Source organism: Felis catus, chromosome A3 (genome assembly GCF_018350175.1).
Source record: "Felis catus isolate Fca126 chromosome A3, F.catus_Fca126_mat1.0, whole genome shotgun sequence".
Classification (NCBI taxonomy): domain Eukaryota; kingdom Metazoa; phylum Chordata; class Mammalia; order Carnivora; family Felidae; genus Felis; species Felis catus.
Window position 1 is genome coordinate 45607440 of NC_058370.1, and position 27635 is coordinate 45635074.

At 42.3% G+C, this 27635-nt stretch overlaps 1 protein-coding gene across 7 annotated transcripts in view; it reads right to left on the reverse strand.

Moving 5' to 3' along the window:
* RALGAPA2 (Ral GTPase activating protein catalytic subunit alpha 2) overlaps positions 1-27635 on the reverse strand; it is a 324755-nt gene that overhangs the window by 296308 nt on the left and 812 nt on the right. The window lies entirely within an intron of this gene.

Below are 27635 nucleotides of genomic sequence, written 5' to 3' on the forward strand. Positions count from 1 at the left end.
TCAATTTCATACTGTATTTTCTGCCCCCCCCCAAATAGCACAGAGCAGTGGAAGTTCCTAGTAACTAACAAATTTACCTATGTGAAAGCAGTAGCAATGACACTAGTATGATCATTCTTATACATGACATAATCTTGCCAAGGAACCCTTGAGTACCTTCCACAGAATGTGCAATTCCCAGAAAGGATTCTGTTCATTTTCGCTCCAATACAAACTGCTGGCCGACCCACCACTAACTGCTGTTCCCTCTGAAGCACACCTCACCCACCAGCTCCTATTAGCACTCACTGGTAGCTGAAACATCCCGAGCCCACCTGGAGACTAGGTCAGTGCCTCTGCTATTGCCCCACAGGCTGGTTCTCCCCAAGTCACAAAACATATACTCTACTTAATTCCTGATGGAATCCCTCCTGATGGAATTCTTGACTTTATTTTGAAGGAATGATCTGTCTTTTCTGTTAGAGATACTACCAAATCTACAGACCCCCAGTCCATCCCACGCATCACTATGTCCCCTACATATAGCACCATATTTATTTAGTTCAATATTTTCTTGAATGAGTTAAATAAAAGAAATAGCCTATAACATACAATGATAGGATAATGACCATAACATGTAAACCATTATATCATATGCCTACAGGAAAGGAATGGCCTAACCCACTTTTAAATCTCTGGTACTATCAAGAGAGAGGTTTCACCCCTGTGCTGAGGACTCCAGATTTCACCCTGCAAGCTCTGCCCTCCAAGCCTGCTGCCAGCTGGGTTTCTCCACATGAGGGTCTACAAGGCTCCTGAAATCAAACATGTCCAAATAAAAGTATTGTTCTCCCCTCAAATTCTGTTCCTCCCTCAGGCCCCACCACCCACCCAGCTGCTTGTCATCCAGGTCCTTCTCACTCTTCACAGCACATCTCCGGTGTGTCAGCTCCACCTCTGTCATGCGCCAGCCCTGGGCACTTCTCGCCCTTCACGGCCCTGCCTAGTTTATGTCACCACGAATCCTCGCCTACCTGCAACATGCCCTCTGCCCAGAGTCTGGCTTCCACTTTTCCCCTCCACAGTCCATCCTCCACCATGCAGTCAGCAGAAAAACTTAACAATGTAAATCAAACCAAGCCATTCCTTTGCTCAAAACCTCCCAGTAGTGTCCAATCGTACTTAATAAAATCCAAACTCTTGACCATGGCCTATAAGGCCCTGCATGGTTTCCTCCATTCAATGCCAACTTCATTTCACACCACTCTGTCCTTCACACCCTACACTCCAGCCACAGAGGCTTCTTTCTATCCCTTAAACTTGTCAAACATGTTCTCCATTTGGGGAACCTCTAGTCTGCACTGCCCCCCCCCCTCCCAGATCTCTATATGGTTCATTCACTCCCATCCTTCAGAACTGGTATCATACATTACCTCTTCAAAGAAATCTGAAAATGCCCCACATGTCATTCTTCACATGTCATCTTATCACCATGCCTTCTTCCTTCCCAAGTTCTGCAATGGATAGATGCCTGACTACTCACCAGTGAAGGGGCCTCAGACACAGAATGCCATTAGCAAGTGAGCTGTTACCCTGGCATTGAGGATGTGAGTGCACTAATGCAGCAAGGTGGCACAGCAAGGTACTGGGATCGATGACTCCCTCATCTTTCCTGGGTCCCCCTTGGTCTATCAGAGATACTCAAATAGAGCAACCTAAATAAAGAGGGTCCTAGTCAAGGTTGAGGAACACTCATACAGACTGAGATCCTCTCATGAAGCCAAAAGTCCAGATAATAGCCACCTTCCTCCTCAGCCATTCATCATCACTTGAAGTACTCACTATCAAGACCATTAGATACCTTTAAGGTAACTTGATACACAAGGAAACTAAGAGCATTACATCTATAACATATTCAGTTTTATTTATGTGTGTGAGGACTCCTCACTGGCCTGGGAGTCCTCTTCACACGATTCCCCCCGCTACAGCACTTAAGATTAGTTGAAATTATCTCATTTATTCATTTACTTCTTCACTGACTGGCACTCAACTAGAATGTACGCTGAATAAGGGCAGGAATCCCATCTGATTTGTTCACCACTCTAGTTCCAGCCCCAGGAATTGAGCTTGGGACCCAGAAAGTACTCAATACATATTTGTTAAATAACTAAAAAAAAAATAAGCACTAAATATGTTATATCTCTAATTCAATAGCTAGAAGAATTTACTTGTCTTATTGTTAAAAAGCAAGACTCATCAGATGAGTATTTATAAAATAAGCCTAGATCTTGGAGAAGGAAACCACAGGTACTGGAATTTAGCATCCTGTAAAAAGGAACACAAGAAAGGGCTATATTTTAAAAGTTTATTTATGTATTTTGAGAGAGAGAGAGAGAGATCACACGAGCAGGGGATGGGCAGAGAGAGAATCCCAACCAGGCTCCCCACTGTCAGCACGGAGTCTGACATGGGACTCAAACCCACAAACCATGAGATCAAGACCTGAGCCAAAACCAAGAGTTGGATGCAGAACTGACTGAGCCACCCAGGTGCCTCAAGGAAGGGCTGCTTTTCAATACGACCAACTCCAAGAAGCATAGAGAGAAGGAGAAAGACTTTGTTCAGAAAAAATAAATGAACAACAACAACAACAACAACAACAACAAAAAACAACTATGACCAGAAACATCCGTTAGACAGACATTCATTCTTTACCCATTCATTCAAACATTACTGAGCCGGTACCCAGGCCGACCAGCCTTGAGACAAGTGCTAGGAAATTCAAAGAGAGTAAGATGCAGGGCTCTCAAGGGTACAGAAGTAAACAAACAAGTAATGCAAAAGGCAGCATGACCAAAGCTAATGAAGAGCATCAAAGCAGGGAGTGGACAAGGCCACTTGAGGAGGTTGAGAATATTAATAATGCTATATATTCATGCTTTAAAAGACACTTTAAAGAATTTCGTTTATTGACCCTCACCCATAACCCTGTGAGGTAGATGGGGCAGGTGTGATCAAGATAAAGGAACCACAGGCTCTGGATCTTACATAACCTGCCCAAGGTAACACAGCCAATCAGGGATGTGGGCAGAACTCCTGTCCAGGTCTTCCAACTCCAATCTGAACCACACAGAGGCCTCAGAGACAAGAGGGAATAAATTAAAACTAGAAATCAGGTCAGGAATGTATAAAAATAATCATCACCTTGGGGATTTGCAGGAGAGCCAGATAAAAAAGAGCAGGAAGATGAGCAGACAGGTGAGAAATAATGGGAGTGAGTAGCACTGAAAATGGGAACAGCCAATTTCCCCAAGAAGGAGCCACAGCACTTCGGGTGACCAGTAAGGAAGGGTGCTGAACTATAGAGCTCAGGCGGTAGTGTGCTTTTGAGGTGATGATTTACAGTGTCTTTGGCACAGACATGAGCACACGGCCTAACGATAATAACAAAGCTCAGGGAAGTATGTTCAGACTAAACACAGAGAGGCAAGCAGCAGACAGCCTTACAGAGCTAGAGGGGTCATTTCTGAATTTTTAAAGAAATCCTTAATTTCTCATTCTCCTTTGCAACCAACCAAGAGCCAATAAACTGTTTCTATTATTTTCTCATTTTATCCCAAAAGTATTCTTCTATAATCCATACCAAAAGCTACCCCCTCCCACTCCTCTGTCCAGCTAAAACCTCTTGTTGACAATTCTTTCTCCCTATCTAGCTGAAAGGCAATAGCAAAGGTTGAGGTCAAAAACCTCCAGAGCAGACTGCCTGGGTAAAGTCCAGAAGCTATAGGACCTTGGATAAGTTATTAAGCACTCTCTGCCTCAATTTCAATCTCAGAAATGGGGTCAACAATGGTTCCTATATCACAGGACTGCTGTGGTGATAAAATGGGCATGTCAGAGTGTCAGTTGGCATTATATAAATGTTAATTGTTTTACAATTACCTAGCTCCTGACAAAGGCTATCTCACTAGGTGGGAATAACCAGCTTCATTTACCTGTGAAGCCATAAAACTCAATGACTCATGAAACTCATACACTTAATGAGACTGGCCCTTATTAAATGGCACTTGATTCCAATACAGCAATAAGCACTACCCATAAACAAACCTATGAAACCAGTGGGATTATCCCTCCATTTCCTTCCACATATAATCCTTTTCAATACCATTTCTACTACTTTTTAATTGACAGGATCATGATAGAGCCTCACAAAAACCTGCTTCAGCAGACCAAAGGAAGGGGAAAAGATCGTTATCCCACTTGGGAGCCCCAATGGAAACCCTCAAATGGAACAAGGAGCTCAGTTCAGTTCCTCCCTAGGAAGGAATGCCCCCCCCCCACAGTGCTTCCTACTCCTCCGTCCCTCCAGTGCCCCCTCCCAGAACTAAGAGTCGTCCAAGTCCTGCCTACACATCCAAGTGCAGAGGAAGATGGTATCATTTACCACGTTACTCAAATTCCCTAGACAATGGCACTGAAAGCATGATGCTCAAGATTACAGACTGTGATTCAGACAAAGGGGAAATAAAAATTCAAGGTGAACTTCACAATTTAAATAAACATAATTTAGAAACTGAGAACAAGGAAAATAAACTAGTCAGATGCAAGATAGAAAACACTGACCAAGGATAAATGTCATTAGTGTTGCACTGTTACTTAAAGGCTCAACTGCCTTGGTCCCTGTCCTCTTTCCTTCTTGTGGTAGTTTGTAAAAATGCCACAAATTATTCCTTACCTGAATCCACACCTTTGGATGGTGCACACTCACAATGATTTGGGGCTGATTTCCTGACTTGCTTTGGCCAACCAGTCATTAGAAATATGACCCGGTGGTGGCTAGAGAACCTCAGGTGGCCTCTGGTCAAGGGGCCAGAGGAAGTTCATGGAGCAGAGCTGGACCGACCCCACAGTGGAACCAACACCAAGCAACCAGCAGCCAGAGGCAGAGCCAGACAATGCAGTTGGGTGAGGAAGAGAAATAGACACGTGTTGCCATAGGGCCCATGTAAACCGTGAGGTTTGGGATGGGCTGTTATTCAACATTATCATGAAAATGTTGATGGGGAGGAAGAAATTCATCACCAAGCAACTTCACTGGCCATGAGGGCCAGCAAGCCCATGAAGAGATGCCTCCAAGTATAACACATCTTCACTTCCATTAAAGAAGAAAAAGCAATAAAAAATGGAACTAAATAACAGAGGCTGCCCCACTGATAACAAACTTCTGTCAACAGTAATCTATGCTAACCAGGATGCAGGCAGGGACTCCTTTTCCTGACATTAGCAAGTAGGTTTTAGAACCTCCTGTGTATGCAGTACTATGCCAAGGGCAGGTAAATGACCTGGAGCTTCGTACCTCGTAAGGAGGTAAAACCTACACAATGAAGCCCTTTCAAGACTCAGCAAGTAATCAGGTCATAAGACAGCAGGTATGCTGACTGTGCCTCAATGGTAAATTAATGCTTTCATCATTATTATTATAGAGAAACACACATCTAAAAACTGCATCTATTTACGGACCTAAAAATATCCCTTATACTGATTATATACAAATACAAAATCCTGGTGTGAATGAAATGCTAAATCACATAGCAGATGAAAGGTTCAGCTCCAGTGCTTCAGGACTCTGAAACAAGATCTGGTCAAGGACGTGATGTGAAAAGTCTGGTGGAAAAGGATGAGTTGGCAGTTGGGCCTAGACATCCCCCAAAGTCAGCTTGCAAGTAAGGACACCTGGCCTGACACCCCACTCGCCCCACACCCCACCAGGCGAAGTTATTTCTAGAAGTTCTGCAATGTCTTGAGAACTAAAAGATCAAAGTCCATCTCCAAGCATACTTTTTCTAATGCGATAGAGAGTTCAAATTTCAGAAAAACTCTCTCAAGTGCCATGTTTTCAATCCACATCCACTTTTAGGTATAAACATCACTGGACATATTTGACATAAAATTATTCCTGGAGTCATCCAGAAGTTAAGCAATAATGTACTGAAAATAACCCTTACTCCACCCCACCCCACCCTTCCTCCTATACAATACCCAGCCCCTACTCCCCACCTCCCCACCACAAGCTGCTTGACACCAGACTCAACAAGAAGACAACCATTAGATTAGGCACACACCAGGGACGTCCTTTCTGGCAGTCCACCCTGGTTTCCATCTATGTCTGTAGAAATCCAAGCCTCCACCACATCTGTAAAGGTCTCCTTCCGTTCTAGCTCTACCTAAAACCTGGAGCCCCTTGAGGAGCCTGCTTCCCTGCAGACTATAAGGTAAGCCCCCCATTCTCCTCCACCACCACTTACCACTTGGCCTAAAATGAGGTCAGTGTCCTCCCTGCAATATCCAGACCATTGCAGTGCTTCCCCTCACATACATGGATACTTCCTTGCTGCTCACACAACCAATCCACACACCAACTAGCCCACCCACCCAAGCTGCACAGACTGTTCCACTCACCCCAGCACACTCTCAGAAGATTTCAGAACCTGGATCACTCTTTCTCTTGTAACTAGCACTGATTTCAGCATTTACAGAGGTAATACCTGACCTTCTCACCCCTAATGAGACTCTCCTCCAGTCTGACTCTGGCTATGCATGCCCCCCCAAACAGCCTAGACCCACTCATTGCTTGTCACCTCCCCACATCTGGGTTCTCCGTCTCAGTCCTTTCTCCTGCAGCCTGCCATTTCTTCTCATCCTGCTCACCCCTTCTAGAAACCTAATTCCAACAACTTTTCAACCCTACTGGGTCCTTGAACCCAATGACCCCACCATGCAGTCACTATCTATTCTCTGTCTCAAGTCTTCACTTCTTTTTTTCCCCCTAATTTGGTTTCCATAACCCATCTTTTTAATCAGCCTTTGCATTTACCCTTCATGCCTCCCCTTTTCCCTTTCCATATTCACTCAAAAGAACCCCAGTCTCAGTTTGGACCTCCTTAAATCAACTGAATGTATTTATATGAACACAGGCCATGTGCTACATATAAAAAAGGAGGATTTTTAAAATTGTTTTAAATACTGAATATATGTGAAAGAATAAGTTTCATATGTATGTAACTTGTGATATATAATAATAAAATGAACACTTTAAACCTAGTCACCCAACAAAGGATCCAAGCCAACCAGGCTTTTGCTCCACCATTCAAGCGAACCCCATTCACACTGTTAATCCAATTTTGAGTCCTCTCCAGGGCCAACAGTAAATACACACGTGCTTCTATGCCCAAGCACCATCAGCCTGGCCCAAGAGAAGGAAAAGGCCACTAGAACCCTGGCATAGCTTCTAGAAGCATGCTGGGGCCTAAACTACATATTCTTATTTGCAGAAAATGACACAAACTCATCTTTCAGCTTTGCTGATAGTTTTGTTTCTTATATATGTTACAGCCATGTTGTATATACCACTTACACTGTAAAAATTTTTTTTAAATTCCTCCCTAAAAATATATATGTATTCAAAATTTTATTATACTGGATGATTTACTTCCAAAGATGTTCTCTATAGCATTTAACCTGAAAAGTAAAATTGGCCTATAGTGACACTGTTGGTTTCCCTCCAGCCCCCCATCCCAGTCACTTCCAATTTCCTCTTTCTGACAGAGCCTCTATTTGTTCAGGGCTCATCCTCCCCCACAAAGTCATGTCCTTCAGAGAGGCTGGCCTGTCCCCGGCCCCAGGACGCCAGACTTGATGCTGCTCAGCCAATTATGGTGCCAACATACCCCTTGCCAGTGATATGTTTAGGCTCCAGCCTGTGACCCAACACTAGTCAATAAGAAATGGGAAGCACTTGGATGGAGAGGTCTGGAAAAGATTCATTGTTTTTAAAGAGACACAAAGAAGTATTTCTTTTTTTCCTGCCTCTGGATGTTGTTCTATTTGGGTGCAATGCTTGTAATGGCTGCAGACATTTTGCCACCTTGAGGAAAAACCTGCCACACTGAGGATACCAAGGATGGCAAGGCACGGAGGCAGAGTCTGGACTGTCAACACCACAGAACTGCTGAATGAACTAGCTGACTCTCAGGCCACTCTGCCTTGGGACTGCTTTTACAGGAGGAAAAAAAAAATTCCTTATCATTTACATTTATATATGAGTTTTCTGTTACTTGCATCCAAAAACATCCTTGTAAGTACTGAAATAAAATCTGACAGTTGAACAGGAAACAATTATTAGTATGACTAAAGAGGCTGGAAAAGATATCCATCCTACTTCATTTCCTAAGATGTATAATTTTCATTCCTTTATACCCATAAGGTAAACTAGATATAGAAAGCAAAATTCTTAGAAGTCAGGAAGCTATTAATACTTTGTTATCCAGGACTGATAGTCCCTGTGTAAAAGTAATTCTGTATAAAGATGTACCCCAATTACCTACTGCTAAAGTTTTTACAAGTAGAGCTATTTTATTTAAATATTTTAACATATGTCTCTCAACTGCACGATTCTAAGACTTGGTTTTTAACTGATATGAAGTACCAACATAATAAAACATAAACATACACCAATGAATTACACTATTTAACCAAATGTGCTTTACACACATTTGAATATATCTTTTCCTTCAGTAGGAATCAAGTTTCATCAAACTTTTAAAGTCAGTGCAAAACTGCTTTTACTTTTCTTGATCTGAATTGGGGCTAGCCTAAATTACAGTCAAAACCACTCACCAGGGAGTTAGAGACAGAAATAAAATAGATAAAGCAGGAGCTAGCTGGTAACCTCTACCTCTCCTCTAAGAACTAAGGAAGAAGAAAAGTGGTGATGAGGGCAGAGAGAACCATCTTACTTAAGTCTTCACTTCCTGATGTGGGATAACGTCCAAGGAGTTTTAAGTCCAAAATTTAGGATTAGACCATGCATAATGGCTCTTCATGTAAAACTGTTTATGTATGTTGCACACCCAAGACAGACACACAGAGAGAGAGAAACAGAGAGGAGGATGCACATAAGCGAGAGAGAACACAGAAAACATACTGACCAAAATTCTAACAATGGTCATCAGGAGACTGCAGAATCTGAAGAGCTTTTGCATACTTTGATTATTTTTTGCTTATCTGTATCATTCAAATGTTCATAATGAGTACATTAAATTTCATAACCAAAAAGTTATGCATGACAGCATGGATGGAACTTGAAGGCTTCATGCTAAATGAAATAAGTCAAACAGAGGGAAAAAAATGTATCCAATGATCCTGCTTGTATGTGGAATCAAAAAAACAAAAAAACAAAAACTAGCCAAATTCATAGAAAAAGAGATCAGACTTGTGGTTACTAGAGAGGGGATGTGGGGGTGGGGTGGGGAATTAGAGAAAGGAAAAAATATATAAACCTATCTTTTATTTGGGGGGGGAAAAAGTTGCCATAATGTTTTGGAAAAAGATCTTTTTCAGATCTTTTTCAAAGTCTGACTATTTACCATAAAAAAAGAAAAGAACAACCCAGCAGACATGACACCAGACCATAATGTTCTTCAAACGTGTCATACTTTCCAACTTTGAAGTACACTCAAGACCCACACAATATATAAAATAGCATCTTTTCCCAGACCAAAATGCCCCAAAACTGCAAGTAATTTAAATTTCCCCTGCTCAACACTGTAATGAAACTTATTCTGTAATAACATATACATTGTACATAATGCCTTGTAATGATCTAGTTCTTGAGGACTTTTGCTGTCTTTAAGGAAAGCTGTGGTTCTGTCATTTACCAAAAACTGTAGAAAAATAATAGAGCCAGGTAGGAAGAAATTATCTCTGCCCAGCCACTCAATAACTTGTACTGAGTAGGGACAAACAAATGTGTGACATCCCCAAATGGAAAAGGTGATGAAATTTCAAATCCGGATAAGGTTCATTTCTAAGACCTGGTAGTCTTAGCATACATTAAGTCATGTTTCTTCATTCTGTGTAAACCTGGAACTGACAAGCAACTACCAGAACAGAATTTCCATCTGTGCACACCTAGCAACATCAGTTCGTAAAAATCACGTGTTTTCAATTAACACTGAGCTAGAGATCAAGGCTCCCTCAGGCCTTTCCATGAAGAAACACAATATAAAGTACAAATGGGGCCCTAACTTAGCCCACACCTGAAATGGAGCCAACCACTGGCTTTTCTTGGCAATCATTTATAAAGATAAATTAATATTATACTGACAGATCAGCATTATCCTGTGCTCATTCTTTTTCAGCTGCTGGCAGATCTCCATTTTTTGTCAACATCAGGGGTACTCTCTAATGTATCTGCTCTGTGCCTCTTACTAGAATTTGGGGTAACACAGCAACCCTGCCTCCATACTGTTACAAGCTTGGGCTGCTGTGTGGGCCCTGTCACATGGCCCCACTGCAGTCTAGCTTCCCTGTCCCATGGGCTGCAGTGTTCTCCTCACTACTCACTTCTGCAATAAGGCCAGACACAGACCACGTGTGCTCTACCTTCCTCAGAACCTGGGACTGCCCTGTCATGGCTTCTACAGCCACTCACTTTTCTTCCCCGGCACCACTTCTTTTTCTTACCTCTTCCTTTTTCTGTCTCTAGCCACTGCTCAGTATTGGGACAAAGGACAGGACTTCCAAGAAAATGAGCCAAAAGAAAATAAAGCTTTCTACAAAGAAAGGTCTTAAAGGTCAACTCAGGTCATACCCCTGCTCTTACTTCCCATGGGGCTCTCCATTTTACCTTATAAGTCCTCCCTGAGACCTACAAGCCCCACCTGGTCCTACCCTTTCCTCCCCCACTCCCAACTCCTCCAACTCTATAGACTTCCACTAGATTCTCAAGCGTATTTATGACTTGGAGCATGCACACTTTCTGTGTGTGCAGATTCTCTCCAGGAATTACTGTTCCTTCTGGAACACTATTCCCAGAAATAATCACCAAGCTATGCCCTGCTTAACCCAGGTCTTGACTCTAAACCCCTCTTCAGAGAGGCCTTCCCTGACCCAGCTGTCTAGACCAACATACAAACATCCCTATCAAGCTTCATTTTCCTATAATCATTACTTGCAATTATATCATACATTTGCTTGTTATTTGTTTCTTATTCATCTCTCTTGATAGAATCTCATGAAACTGGAGCTTCATTTGGCAAATAGCAAGTCCTCAGTAATTATTTGTAGAAATGACCTAAAAACAAGGTATACTAACACAGAACTCAAGGGTGGTCAATCCATTTATTAGAACAGTAACCCTTACTTCCCTCAAATTAGATAAACCTTCAATTGTAACTCCCATAGTCTTAAGTAGAACTTACAGAATGTCATGTAAGGTTTTCTCAATGATCTAGGATTATTAACACAAAAGGCAATGCCCTTGTGACATACATGGGGATGAGCAGAGATATTAGCAGTATTATTTTCTGTGGGAATGTATCAGTATGCCTTTCCAGAACTATTCTCAGAAATATATGAGCCAGAATGAGACTCAGTCCTCAGGAAAAGGACAAATGATATACAGGACAGCCAATCAGAGTACTCCATCTCCCTCACCCAGTGTTGGTACAGGAATGGGCACATGACTCAAGTAAAGCCAATCAGAGTGGTCTCAGGACCTGGCACCCTACGGGAGGAGCCACTAGCTTTCGGGGACCATCTCTCTCGCACCTGGTAGAGTCAACCTAAGAATGAAGCAGAAGCACAGAAAACAAACAAACAAACAAACAAACATGGAACCAAGAGTGGAGAGGAGTTATTTTTCATCAAGGGAGAGTAAAAAAAGAGAGTGGACATGAGAATGAGTGAGTTCCCTGGACTCCACTCACCTCCCTGTCAACAGTCATACATACTTAAAGATAAACGTTCACCTAGAGTAGTTGTATGTATCATTAAGTCCCCCTTTTCTCAAGTTAGTTTGAGTTTCTGCCACATGCAACCAAGAGCTCTGACTAGTATAAATATGTTCAACATATATAGTTGACCCTTGAACAGTGCAGGGATTGGGGGTATCTACTCCCAGCATGTAACAAACTTTGACTCCCCAAACTTAACAGCCTGTTAACCAGAAGTCTCACTGATAACATGAACAGATAATTAACACACATTTCATATGTTGTATATATTAAATACCATATTTTACAATAAAGGAAGATAGAGAAAATAAAATGTTACTAAGAAAATCATAAAGAAGAGAAAAGACATTACAGTACTATTGCATAGTTATCGGAAAAAACCCCACGTATAAGTGGACCGACGCAGTTGAAACCTGTTGTTAAGGGTCAACTGTACTACCATTTTGGTGGAGCAGAATAATTTTAAAAAGCAAAAAGATCCCCCAGCTAGTTACACACCCAGGTGGTTGTCAGGGGCTGAAGAGAGGAGGGAATAAGTGACTGCCTAATGGTTACAGGGTTTTCTGTTGAAATGATGAAAATGTCTGGACTAAATAGAGGTGTGATGATTGCACAGCACTGTAAGTGTCCTAAATGCCACTGAATTATTCACTTTCAAATGATTAATTTTATATTATGTGGAATTCACTTCAATAAACAAAATTTTAAACAAGACAACAATGCTGCAATGCATTTCTTAATAGCCGTTAAGTATATCATAATTTCTTACAAAAGGAAATTAAATCAAATATGTACATTTTTTTCATTCATTCAGCAGCTATTTATTGAGCACCGACTATGCACTAGGAAGAGGGCCAAGGGATATAGGGAGAACTAGGGAAGGAAGGGAATCAGGAATTCAGCCTGAGGCTGCCAAGTGAACCCGAAGACATCTATCCTCACTGCCTGAGTCCCAAAGAAGCCACACGTACCCCCAAACTCCCTCGTTTTGAAGTCCAAATATTCCTAACAATGAAAGGGGGCACTGGGCTTAAAAATGGACTTGAGTTTTTAGGATCTGACCACAGGTAGACAGGGGTCAGTAGTACCAGGAAAAGACCTGCAGTTTCCTATGTAGTCATGGTGGATCTGAGTCCGGGACCAGCTGCTTCCCAAGGCAGTACCTATGACTCTCTACTCCAAGCCTCCGCATGTTCATCTTTCAAATGTTATTGTGATTAAGAGAAAGCTCTGCCATCAGGCACACCTGAGGTGGAATCCTGACTTGGCTACCACAGGGCCACCAGCCTGTTTCTGTTATGGGGAATGTGTGTCTATAATTTTTCTGTAAAATGGGAACAACAGGCTACCAACCTCATTTAGTACTGGGAGGGCAAGCACTATGGGGAAAACAAAAGGAGTAGGAAGGGGACAGAGAGGGAAGAAGAGTCTAAAGGCCCCCATCTGGCATAAAGTCCTGCCCTAAGTCTTATCTATTCATGTTTTAATCTTCTCTTTTACTGTCATAAAATATGCATACTATTCAAGTGCTTTCCCCTCTCTAGGCCTCAGTCTCCTCCATTTAAAAAGTGAAGGGTTGGCCTAGAAGAAATTTGTTGCTTAGCCTCTATTCAAATGCAGCTGACTGTAACATTGGAGGATTTTCTGTACTTCTCTTGAGTGTGACTTAGCAGCAGTTTTTTATTTGCAGAGCATTTTAACAGTCAGTCATCACGGAGCAATATCCAGGTACACATTTTATCAGGAAGGTAAAAGGAGGGGTGGGCAGGGGACACAGGCTGCAGCCAGGAGGGGACAGACCGGGCATGGTGCACAGCATGGCAGGAGCTGCAGAGGCTGCTTTCCAACTCAAGCACCAAAGAAGCCTATTGTATGGCTCCCACTGTATGTAGAAGTCTCGTTAAGTTTGTTTTACAAGTCTTTTTTGACAAGTGAGGCCTTTAAAACATGTTTCCTCATTGTGCAGAGGGTGAAGTTCAATCCAAACATTTATCTACAGAAGAAACTGGGAGGATCCGACTGCCAGGGGACCATCATAAACTCCACTCACACCCGGGGGCCCCAGGAAGGAGTGCTTCTTCAGGAGGCCCTGATGGTGGTTCTGCTCTTTTCTCCAAATGTAATTGCTTTTGCCTTCTGAATTTAATAGAGGTTCCAAAATTGATTGCTGATTTAGAGCATCTCACAGCGTTATGTTGAATAGTCAAGATAATGCACTGAAAATAACTGACACAATGGTTCGGTGCCATGGTTAACAATGTCCGTTTCAGTAGGCAGGTGTACTTGCCCTGAAGGGTAGTAGCAGCTGGCTCTGAGGATGCCTTCAAGACCACAAGTCTCAGGCAGATGGAGATGGAAGTCTGCAGCTGGGCAGAGTTTCAGGCATTTTGGCCAAGGAGCAGATGGCAGCCAAGGCCAAGGAATAGGTAGCAATTGGCACAGAAGACTCCTGCCATAGCAGAAACCTGTAAATTTGACTGCAGCAACATCAGCCTTGTGCATCTTTAGGCATAAACCTGCTGGGTAGACATGGTCAGTTAGATGTCTGGGCTTTAGTGCAGCCATGAATATAAGGCCAAATAGTCTGTGTCCTTCCCCTTCTTCTTGTGATGATGTGAGGCAAAAAGATGCCCATGTGATGACACAGGTGAGATGGATGACACAGGCGTTGTGATGTCAGGTCATGAAGGCTACTACTGACCATCTGACGATTCATCACATGGAGGCGCATCTGCTTCCTGACCAGGGATGACGTGGTTATTGAAACTGTGGAACACAAAACCGCAGACAGAGGGAAGACTATCGGCTCCTGGGTAGCTCAGTTGGTTAAGCGTCCAACTTCTGCTCAGGTCATGATCTGGTCCTGCATTGGGCTTGCCGCAGCTTCTGATCCTCGGTTCCCTCTCGCTCTGCCCCTCCCCCACTCACTCTCTGTCTCTAGCTGCCTTTCCCTAGACTTCAACCTTCATCTATCCTTAGGGGAAGGAATAAAGGCCAGTAGCTAATCTTGAAAAATCTGGAATCAGATTACTGCATTTAAAACCTGACTTCACCGCTCACACTGGTCTTGTGATCTCAAGCAAGTGTCTTAATATTTCTGGTCCTCAGTTTTCCCACCTTTGGATGGGTGTGGAGGTCTGAGCCTGGGGCACTTGGTTGGCTCAGTTGGAAGACTGTGTAACTCTTGATCTCAGGGTCATAAGTTTGAGCTCCATGTTGGGTGTAGAGATTACTTAAAAGAGAAAGAAATAGGGGCGCCTGGGTGGCTCAGTCAAACATCCAACTCTTGATTTCAGCTAAGGTTCTTGATTTCATGGTTCTGTGCATTTGAGCCCTGAGTCAGGCTCTGCTCAAATGATTTGTACATTTTTAAGACCACTGGCATATTCCAACAAATTACTTTTCAGAAAGATCATACCAAATTATAGTCCTGTCAAAGGTGTGTTGGAACCAGGAGAAATCATTCAGGGAAACACACACACACACACACACACACACACACACACACACCAGCAACTTTGCTAAAATAATAGGTAAATACATTTTAATTTATAAGTTTATATATTCTGGGGCACCTGGGTGGCTCGGTTGGTTGAGCGTCCAACTTTGGCTCAGGTCATGATCTCACAGTTTGTGAGTTCCAGCCCCGCACTAGGCTCACTTCTGTCAGTGTAGATACTGCTTCAGATCCTCTGTCCCCATTTTCTCTGCCCTTCCCAGGCTCATGCACACTCCCTCCCTCTCTCTCTCTCAAAAATAAATAAACATTTATAAGTTTATATATTCTAGATAACTGAAGAGTGGCATATAAAACAATGGGTCTTGTCATTTCTTCATCTGTGACATATATACATACATTTTAAACATTATAATTTTTCCTGTTGATATGTAGGAGCTCTCTGTGTATTGACGATATTGAGGATATAACTATATCCTCTAAGTTTTAAATATTTGTCCAGTTCATTATTTACTTTTTACTTCAGTTAAAAGTGATGTGGATGTGTCCGTGTATATATTTATTTTAGGAGCAGGAAGAGAGGAACTGAACCCTTCTCTCAAACATAAATAGCCGTAATATGATACACACACATCACACACACTAGGTGATGTTTTTACTTCTACCTAAGACTTGAGCATAAGCTCTACTACGTCAAGCCTAACTAACCCAAACACATCTCCACCTTATCAGATATAAAGTCCATGGGAAAGAGAAGTCTACATTGTTTGCACCAGAAATGTGACCAGACAGAAAACACATCAATCTCTTTAAAAAGTTGCAAAGGGGGCGCCTGGGTGGCTCGGTCGGTTAAGCGTCCAACTTCGGCTCAGGTCATGATCTCACGGTCCGTGAGTTCGAGCCCCGTGTCGGGCTCTGTGCTGACAGCTCAGAGCCTGGAGCCTGTTTCGGATTCTGTGTCTCCCTCTCTCTCTGCCCCTCCCCTGTTCATGCTCTGTCTCTCTGTCTCAAAAATAAATAAACGTTAAAAAAAAATTAAAAAAAAAAAGTTGCAAAGAAGCAACATGTCATCTGTTCCCCTCTCTTCCATGCAGTCTTGAAAATACTATCAAATATTTCATTGAAAGAATTTTCACTAGTTATACCAGGTCCATTTTTGGGATAGTGACTCAGTTTTGGTTTTTACAAATTTACAATAGTGTAAATTGTAAAATTTTAAAATAGTGTCTCTCAAATTGTTTCCAAGAAAGAATATCTAGGGTACTTGCCTAAGCCTTCCCCAAGCCCATCCTTACCAACAGCCTCCTTGTCCTGCTGCCCTCCACCCCCAAACTCTTTTCCCAACCTCTTCTCCCTTTAGTCCACACAAACAGTCCTTTCTTACAGCTTTTCCCCCTTGGGATCAGAGGGGAGGGTCTGATAATGAGTGCATGTACACGAGGGAGAAGGTTAGGGGACTCTCTCAGGAGACCTTAATTCATGGTCTCAAATAATTAATTTTTTTAATGTTTATTTATTTTTGAGTGACAGAATGTGAGCAGGGAGGGGCACAGAGACAAGAGGAGACAGAGAATCCAAAGCAGAGTCCAGACTCCGAGCTGTCAGCACAGAGCTGGACGCGAGGCTCGAACCCACAAACTGTGAGATCATGACCTGAGCTGAAGTAGGATGCTTAACCGACTGAGCCATCCAGGCACCCCTTTAATCATTACTTTAATGATGGGAACATCTGGCTTGTGAAAACAATCTTTGGGTCAGGAAGGCTTTTAGGAATTTTTCAAAACATCCACACAGGTGGCTGCTACTCCCCCACAGACTTACATCCATCTATGTGGGAAATCACATTTTGTTGTTTGTTTTTTTTTTTTCAATAGTTATTTATTCTAGATTTGGACTGCAAGCTCTGGCATCCCCAATGCTGTGTATAATGCCTGACATATGTTGTGTCTAGATAAAAAATAACTGTTAAATGAACAAGGGGACTCTGGAGCCCAGCTGCCTGGGTTCAAATCCTAACTCTGTCATTTATCAGCTGTGTAAACTTGGACAAGGTTCTTAACCTTTCTGCGTCTCATCTGTAAAATGAGGATGATAATATTACCTATCCCACTTGGGAGGACTGCATGAGTTAATGCATGTGAAAGTATTTCTGGCAGTGTGTGGCACATGGAAAGTGCTGATTAAATGCTAATTATTATGACTATAAATAAGGAAGTATGTTACCAAAAGGAATCAGCATGAACAAGAAGCTCTTCATGTTCTCAATGTATTTATCATCTAGTAGGTGAGATCTGGCAGAACACAACTAAGTACAATAGGCAAGCAACGCCAATGAGAGGTTCCAAGTGCTATGGGAATTCTGAGAAAAGATCATTTTGGGACAGAGGGACAAAGAAAGTTCACGTGGAAGATGTAGTGTGCTCATGCTGTTTCCTGGAAGGGTTTTACATGGTAGGATGGACAAAACCTTCTGGGGAAAGGGATGGTATGTCAGTTGGGGCTCCCTAAGAAATAGACACCAAGATAGGATTACACCTGCAGGAGATTGATCAGGGGAACTGTCTGTGAAGGGGGAAGACCTGAGAAGGCAAGGAGAGGCTTCACCACAGTGAAGGTCTGACCCCTGCAAAGGAGAGGGGAAAGAAAGAGGGCTGGGGAGGAAGAGTCTCAGATCCAACTCAGTTGTGAGAAGGTCTTGACCACACCAATGGGGAGTCCTCAAGTCAAGGCCACTCTTCAGAGGCATCTGGGTCTTGCAGGAATTAACCACATTAGTAATCTCTTGCTCAGTAATTGCAAGTAGCCCAAGAGAAGCTCAGCTTTGGCTGAAATGTTGTGGTGAATCCAGAAGGCAGCAACTAGATATCAAGTCAGTCATGCTGCCCCCAGTAGGGATATGAGTGGTGCATTCTCATAGTTGCCACAACTGGGCACAAGAAACGTCATTAGTACCTATGTGTCCTTGAAACCATGGTTGAGTTTCAGTGAATATGTGCCATCACTTAAAATCAAATGCAAGACAATATCAAAGGGCTCTTTATCTTTTTAAACTAAACCACATTTACAAAAGTGAAATTACGTATCTATAGTTAAAAATTAAAAATACTTTTAAAGTATCTTTCAGATGTGGTTTCAGTTTCTAAAAGAAGACACAAAACTGGTTATGAAATATCTCTTCTGTAAAAATCACAGTTAAAAACTTGAATTGGGCATTCAGAACATACTCAGAAACAAAGCTCGACTAAGAATCTAGAAGGTAAATCCTTTCTGAACTGGTTGCTTAAGGAAGCATATTGATCCAATGAGAATGTGAGAAAACATTTTGCAAAGGCGTAAGGTGCCACATGAATATGGGATATCAGTGCAATCAAGTTACATCTTATGTGAGGTTAAGTCACATTAAAGGCAAAAATGGAGATCAAAATTGCACCTGACAGGTCAGATGGTCCCGCAGCGAGAGGTGTGAGGGAAAGAAGACCACTGAGAACACAGTATGCCCCTGGTCCTGCCTGATGCTGCTCTGGGGTACATGGTCACCGAGCAGAAGGGCAGGCAACATCTGCACTATACACACACAAACACACACACACACACACACACACACACACACACACACACACACACACATTTCCCCATTTGTGGCCAAGCATTTAATACAGAAGTTAAATATATTTATGAGATGACTCCACAGAATAAGAACAGCAATCTTACAGATTACAATATTTCCTTTATTTAAGGGGATACATGGCACAGGAAAGGGAAGAAGACATCCTCAATTCCTATCACTACACCAGCAAGGAAACTAACTCAGCAGTTGACACTACCTCTTACTTTCACAGAGAAAACAAAAGCCATGGCATGAGAGCTCCCACTGCAGACCATACTTTACTCCATTTTTACCCCCTTTCTCTCCACAGTTTCTTCAATTTTACTCTTTTATTAGTTCCTTCTCCTACATACATAAGCTCAACTTTGCTCAGCTCTTAAAAAATATAAGAAGCATATCTACACATATGTACCCACCCACCCATCTCTGATCTGGGATTTCCCCCTCTCATTCAGGCATATTAATCTGTATTCTTTCCATTTCAAGACCCAGAAATATGACTCAAACTAGCTAAGCAAAAACAAGGTGTTACTACCATCTGCAGCTGAGAAGTTCAGGGGTGGAGATAGCAGACATGGCTGAACCTCTCACTCAACAGGGTCCAGTGGGCTCTTCTCGCCCTCCATGTCTCTGCCCTGCTTCTCTCTGAGTATGAATTCAATTTGAGGCAGGTGCCCTCAACACTGGGGAAAGATGAACACTAGCAGCCCATGCTACACCCTCATGGTTTGCAATCCAAAAGGATGGGAGCTCTCACTCTCCCGGCACCCGTGTTCCAAATCTCAGAAAGACTGAGACTCCCAGGCCATCCATCAAGGGGACACATTGGGTTTGGCTCCTATCCTATACTCAAGTCTTCCTGGTTCCCAACATCTACCCACACCACAGGATAAAACCCACTGTACTTAACTCCATGTGGCCACACCATTACCCTCACACAAGTCCCTCCCTCTGCAGTCCCCTTGTCCCCAACTTCTCCTCCTGGGAAACCCTGTATTTGTTATTCTGAACCCACCTCAGACCTCATCTCCCTCAGGAAGCACTGGCGACCTCTCCAAGGCCAAGAGGCCTTTTTGCTGTGCCTCTTCTGCACCTTGTGTGGCCACCTCTGCAGCTTTACCCGCTCTATAGAGGCACTAACTCCTTCATGCCAAATGTAGTTGTTTATGTGTCTGCGTCTCCTATTAAACCGTTAAGTTCTGGGCTTGTGCCTTATTGACCTCTGAATACACAGCCCTCCCGAGCAGACAGACAGATACATACACATCCTTACTCATTCACACTCTTGAAAAAATGTCTGTGGAACTGAAATTTTTTAAAATTCCAAAGACAAGATAGATCGTTACTACATTTATAGATTATTCTTAATTTTACAGTACAATAACTTATATCCCTCCTTTAAAGGATAATTTTAAAATCTGGGGCACCTGGGTGGCTCAGTCACTTAAGCATCTCACTTCGGCTTAGGTCATGATCTCACGGTTCATGGCTTTGACCCCCCCATTGGGTTCTGTGCTGACAGCTCAGAGCATGGAGCCTGCTTCAGATTCTGTGTCTCCCTCTCCCTCTGCCCCTCCCCTGCTTGTGCTCTGTCTCTCTCTGTCTCTCAATAATAAATAAATGTTAAAAACATTTTTTAATAAAAAAAGAATAATTTTAAAATTTAAATTGATGGGCACCTGAGTGGCTGAGTCAGTTGAGCATCCTACTCTTGATTTTGTCTCAGTCTATGTTGGGCTCCACGAAGAGCCTGCTTGGGATTCTCTCTCTCCGTTTCTCTCTGCCCCTATCCCGCTCGCATGTGCAAGCACACTCTCTCCCTCTGTCTCTTAAAATAAACATCTTTTAAAAATTTAAATGGAATGAATTTGCTATTTTGAAAGTGAATTTTTTTAAATAAACAATTCTCTACAGTTTTATGTATGGAAAGATAAGTACTCTAAACAGCTAGTAAAAGTATTCATACCCAATTGCCAGTAACGCACTTACAAAAAAATAAAAATAAAAATAATAAAAGTTTACATCAAAATATTCTAGGCTTATCAATGATCTCTCTTCCCGGAAGTGGTCCCAAACAAAACATCTGAGCTCAATCAGACTCTTACCCTAGGTTCTTCCTTCTCACATCAGAACTACAGACATCCTCGGGGCACATGGGTGGCTCAGTTGGTTAAGCGTCTGACTTGGGCTCAGGTCATGATCTCACAGTTCGTGGGTTCGAGCCCTGCGTCGGGCCCTGTGCTGACAGCTCAGAGCCTGGAGCCTGCTTTGGATTCTGTGACTCCCTCTCTCTCTGCCCCTCCCCCACTCGCACTCTGTCTCTCTCAAAAATGAGTAAACGTTAAAAAAAAATAAAAAAAAAAAAAGAAGAAAAAGTACAGACATCCTCAAGCCCTAGAGGCAGGGATTGGTATATCTGCATTTCACATATGTGTCTAAAGTTCATTTTATATTCCAGAGGATACAGAAACTAACAGATACTAACATTTTAATGTTAGTAATTGATAAAAAAATTAGCAAAGGGAGCATATGGCAAAATGACTTTGCTTCAAACAAGGTTAAATGAGAGAGACCACACTAAGACTGGTTGAAGAGCCTGAAATTGCACCTCTGACTTTGCTCTGGTTGTAGAGTGTCCTTTGGCAGTAATGTCCATGCAATATTGTACCACCTGTTAGGCCTGCCAAGGGCACAGAGAGGCCAATGAACAGAAAAACACAAAAGGAGTCTCTTTATTTTCTGCCATGCTGAAATCAAATACAGCCTCAAGTCTCCCTAGAAGAATCTAGTAAAACAGAAGAAAGCAGCACAAGTCAAAGCAACATTTTGGGGGGACATGCAAAAACCCTTGGGCTTTTGTTTTTATGTTAACATTCACTGTGGTGGGTAAATATATTATCTGATATGTAAATATACTTCTGAGTCAGGTAACTAGCAGAGACATAAAATGGGCTCCATAATCAGGAATCCTGGCTCTGCTACTTATGGACGGGGTGCTAACAGACAAGTAGTTAAGCGCACTGAGCCTTGGTTCCCTCATCTATAGGTTGAGAGTAAGAGCCTCCTACCTTCATCAGAGGTTGTGGGAAGATTCGATGGAACCATGATGACGATAGACAACCACATCGTAGCTTTTATCCTCTTATTAAGCTCCAGACCCCATGTCCAACAACCTCCCAGACATTTCCACTTGGATCTTGCCTTTTGCTCAGACTCAACACCCATAATACCAAACTCATCTTCCCTTATCATCAGCCAGGATCTCCTCCCAACTCCTCTGGTCCTATCCCTGACACTCTTACTCTCCAAAATGCCTACCGCCAATTATCAAATTACACAAATGTGTTTATTGCTTGTCAGACAACAGTGGAAATGGTAGTCTCAATCCTTGCTGTTAGCAGGCTCATTGGGAGCAACACTTAGGAAAACACAGTGAATCGAGTTATAAACACGTTCAAACCCAGCAATTTGACCTCAGTGGAATCTGTCCTAATGAAATAACACAAAATACAAGACAAAACTGAGCTGCTTCCCAAGGTGTTTACAGTGGTATTATTTACATCAGAGAAAGAAAGAGAAAGGAAGGAAACAATTTAACCATCCAGGAAATGGTAAGCTAACTTACCCTGCACAGTTTCAACAAATGTTTGTAGTTAATAAAAATGAGAGGGGGAAAAAAGGTACGAAAATGTTAATAAGAAAATAAGTTAAAAAGGCAACATTTAAAATTCTAAGTGAGGGGCACCTGGGTGGTTCAGTTGGCTGAGCGTCCAAATTAGCTCAGGTCATCATCTCGCAATTCCTAAGTTCAAGCACCACACTGGGCTTGCTGCTGTCAGCCTGTCAGTGCTGAGCCCACTTTGGATCCTCTGTCATCCTCTCTCTGCCCCTCCCCGACTTGTGCTCTTCCCAAAAATTAATAAATATTTAAAAAATAAACAAATAAATAATAAAAATAAATAAAATTGCTCAAGTGAACTTGTCCCTACCTAAAGCAATAGTTGAAATATACCAAAATGTTCCATGTTACTCTGTCCATATATAGAGAGCATTTGAGAGAGACTGCTCTCTCCTCTCTGGTTTCAAATATTTGGCCCAAACCCTGATGTCACATGATTAGACTTGACTATGGCCTCTCATCCCAGATCTCTTCTCCTTCAGATTGATCACTCCTCACCTGGCTTCTGCAAACCTCAGTTTCATTACTTTACTTAGACAATCACTAGTTCCTGCTGCATTGGTCCTTTGTAATCCTGCCCCTCCTCTCCATTCGTGGAGCATCTCATTTCAGACCCTTATAATCTGCTTCTTCACTGCCAGTAGTGTCACCCCTCCCCTCCGGTCCATATTCCTGACTCTGTTGACAGGCAGCTCTCAAGTCTTATCATTTGACCTACTAAGAGTTCTTCAAGTGGGCCCTCTCACCTCCAAGATAAGACATGAGTTTCCAACTCAGACAAACAAGACCTTTTCTGATCTGGCCCCCCAACTGCCCCAGCTTCTGCCAGTCAAGCCACCACTCCTTTTCCCCACCAGTATCCCCCAGTCCAACTCACCGTTCTGCCCCCCCCCTGGCCTACACAGCACTGTAATCACTCATCTGACACTGTGAACACCCTCAGGGCAAGAGTTCTAGCACTCTATCTCATGACCAACATTACTCGATTCCCTCACCAGACAGGAGGAACTGGCAGGTTGGTTGGTGTTCCTCACCTTTACACATCATTGCCATGCATATTTTCACTGCCAGCTTCCAGGTCCCCTTGCTTGGAACTGTCCTCCCCCTGCCCTTCCCAAATTCTAACCTTGCTCTGTCCAGTATGTAGCCACTAGCCACATGTGGCTGCTAAGCTTTTAAAATGCAGTTGGTTTGAAAGGAGATGTGCTATAAGTATACAACACACACTAGATTTCAAAGACTTGGGGTAAAAAATATTATTTTATATTGATTACCTGTTGATATAATACATATTAGATCTGTGGGATGAAATAAAATGTATTATTAAAATTAATTTCACCTGCTTCCTTTTTTTTTAAATGTGGCTACTAAAAAATTTTAAATTAAACATGTGGCTCACCTTATATTTCTATTGGACGGAACTAGTCTAACCATCCTTAGGGCCCAGGATGAGTAAAACCTCCTTCAAGATGTCCTTCTCTTTGTGCCACTCTTAATGATCTTTTTTGACCCCTTGAAATCCTATATTGAAGTCCACCATAAAAGCCACTATCTAAGTACATACCATACTATATGCTTACTAATTACATCAAGTCTTCTTGCTACATCAATGCCATTTCTATTTTAGGACTCAGAGTAGACACTCAACTTTCAATTAAACATGGAATCTTTGCTGGGGCAAGACAGCAATACAGAGAATTTTTTTGGTTTCTGTTTTGTTTTGTATACTCATTTACTTTCCCACCGATAATGTCAACAATGCAGGGAGAATTGGAAGTCAAGGGGACCTAAGAGCTCATGGTTCTGTCTGTGATTAACACAATACATACAGATCATTTAGTACATCGCTTGGCCCCTTGTAAGGTGTGCCTGTGCCTCAGTCTCCCCCTTTGTAAAATAAAGTTAATAATATCAGACCAATCTACAATATGTAGCCAGGTTAAAGTAGCTAAGCAAGTTCTAACTTGAACCATTACCATGACTGAGAAAATTCTACTTTCCACAGTTCATTGTGTGTTTCTTAGCCAGTTTTAGACTAATTTTTATAAAGAGAGAACAAATTCACAGCAATTATCAAAATATAAAGGGGGGGTGGGAAACTACCTATCAAAATACTTGTCCTATCCTATTAATGATGGGAGGAAAGTAATGCGAAAGGGAACTGTTATATGCCTGCTCCAAGCTGAAGTAGTTTATATATTAAGTCATAATAACCTTTACAAGGCAGACATTACCATACCCATTTGACAGAGTAAAGAAACTGAGGTTCAAAGACAGGCTAGGTAACTAACCAAAGTGATGAAGCCATAACTGCAAATTCAGATCAGTGGTATCATCTTTCTTTTTTATTTTATTTTATTTTTTTTAATTTTTTTAACATTTATTTATTCTTGAGACAGAGAGAGAGAGAGCACATGAACAGGGGAGAGTCAGAGAAAGAGGGAGACAGAATCTGAAACAGGCCCCAGGTTCTGAGCTGTCAGCACAGAGCCTGACGCGGGGCTCAAACCCACAGACTGTGAGATCATGACCTGAGCCGAAGTCGGACACTTAACCGACTGAGCCACCCAGGCACCCCATCATCTTTCTATGTAAAAAAAAAGAACACCTTTATTATTACTTGATGATAAAATATGTGAAATGCAAGAATATTACCTGAATATGCAAATAAAAATACAATAATAATGTATATTAAATTCCTTCAAATAGTTTTCTTAATCTTGGCCAATTACTATCTTTCAGATCAAGAGGCCATTTTTTTCTAAATAGGCTTTTTCTTGGGGCGCCTGGGTGGCGCAGTCGGTTAAGCGTCCGACTTCAGCCAGGTCACGATCTCGCGGTCCGTGAGTTCGAGCCCCGCGTCGGGCTCTGTGCTGACGGCTCAGAGCCTGGAGCCTGTTTCCGATTCTGTGTCTCCCTCTCTCTCTGCCCCTCCCCCGTTCATGCTCTGTATCTCTCTGTCCCAAAAATAAATAAACATTGAAAAAAAAATTTTTTTAAATAGGCTTTTTCTTAAAGTAGCAAACACGGGGCACCTGGGTGGCTCAGTCAGTTAAGTGTCCGACTTTGGCTCAGGGCATGATCTCACGGTCCATGAGTTCGAGCCCCACGTTGGGCTCTGTGCTGACAGTTCAGAGCCTGGAGTCTCTCTGACCCTCCCCCGTTCATGCTCTGTCTCTCTCTGTCTCAAAAATAAACATTAAAAAAACTTTTTTTAAAGTAGCAAACAAATAGGGTATATGATATCCTAGGACCAAGTACATTAATGTACTGTTTTTCTTTAAAGCTTTTAATTTTTTATATATGTATCTATTTTGAAAGAGACAGAGAGAGTGAGTGAATGCACAATCAGGGGGAAGGGGAGAGAGAGGGGGAGAGAGAGAGAGAGAGAGAGAAAGAGAGAGAGAGAGAACCCCAAGCAGGCTCCACACTTGGCACCGAGCCTGATGCAGGGTTTGATCTCACAACAGTGAGATCATAACCTGAGCTGAAGTGAAGAGTAGGACGATTAACAACTGAGCTACACAGGTGCCCCTTTCTTTGAGGTCTTTATTTTTTTTTTTTCAACGTTTATTTATTTTTGGGACAGAGAGAGACAGAGCATGAACGGGGGAGGGGCAGAGAGAGAGGGAGACACAGAATCGGAAACAGGCTCCAGGCTCTGAGCCATCAGCCCAGAGCCTGACGCGGGGCTCGAACTCACGGACCGCGAGATCGTGACCTGGCTGAAGTCGGAGGCTCAACCGACTGCGCCACCCAGGCGCCCCTCTTTGAGGTCTTTAAAACATAGTTGTTAGCAAAAGTTTACATTAGACATTACAAGTAGAATTCCTCAGACACATTTACAAAAATCTAGTCCCTATGGATAAAGATTGCAGCAATAAAGTAAACTGGATCATTCCGCAAACAAATGCATCAACAAGAAACCTAATATCAAAGAACCTCTCTTTGTTACAAAACTGAGGTCATTATGAGCTCAATGAAATGAAAAAGAAAGTTCCTCAAAATAGGATATGCACCTTAAAGTGAAACCTCAATTACACAGCCTTGAAAACTAACTTTCTCAGAATGGTAACAATGTATTGTATATCTCTAAGAAACCAAACTGATCTAGGTTTAATTGATTCTGCCTTTACAAAATGTAGCCAACTTAATCCTGCAGACTTGGAAAGAACAAAAGTTCAAATTCTCTACCACAGGAAAACTTCCAGAGTATCAAATGCTTTAAAATACTGTTCAAGTCTCCTTTATCAAAATTGTCCCTGCAGTAGGTGTTAATCAGTCACTACTAAAAACTCTGCACAATGCAAGCTGTGTGTGCATGAGATTTTACTACAGGAAGCAGACAGTTCAGTTTACCAAGGACACCACATTTCACTTTCAAAAGTCTTGAAAACTAATCCCTCTAACAGTAAGTAACTAATTTATATTTCATTCCAAACCGAACAAGATAGTGTAATCTCAAGGAATTCGAGATTGTGAATAACTTCACTTGGAGAAACCAGGTAGGTGTGTGTTTTCTCAGAGGTGCTTCACAGAGTATAAATAGAAATACTTAGCAACCTTTAATCTCACGAACAAGATCTTTATTTAAAATTCTCACATATAAAATGAATTCTTTTATGCCATATCTCCTCAAGTGATAGGCACATTAGACTATGTGTCCTAAATCAGGTGATTTTTGCTCATTTTAAGAATACAAAAGATATCTAGAAGAAACAAGGTGTTCTTTTCTCACACCCCCACCCACGCAAAACACTATAGACAGCACAGGTGTTTGGTCCTTAACAAAAGTTAAGACTAAGTAGGTAAGAAAACAAAACAAAGCACAGCCTAGCAAAGCAGCTACAGATCACATGCAGCAGGTGACAGGAAGCCTTGTGGACACTTCACACCCACAAGGACCAGCTTCATCACAGGTCAACTGCAGGGCCCCCAGGGCTCCACAGAACCTCCATCCAGCAGTCCATAAAAACGAAATAAGGCAAAGAACTATCACTGTCATCTTGGCAATAAAGAAGCAGCAGCCTCCTTGAACCCAGGAAAGCCACCCTTCCCTCCAAGAAGACAGGAGAAGCCCCCCTTCACACCAAGGACACAAAGAAACCTAAGCAGTCA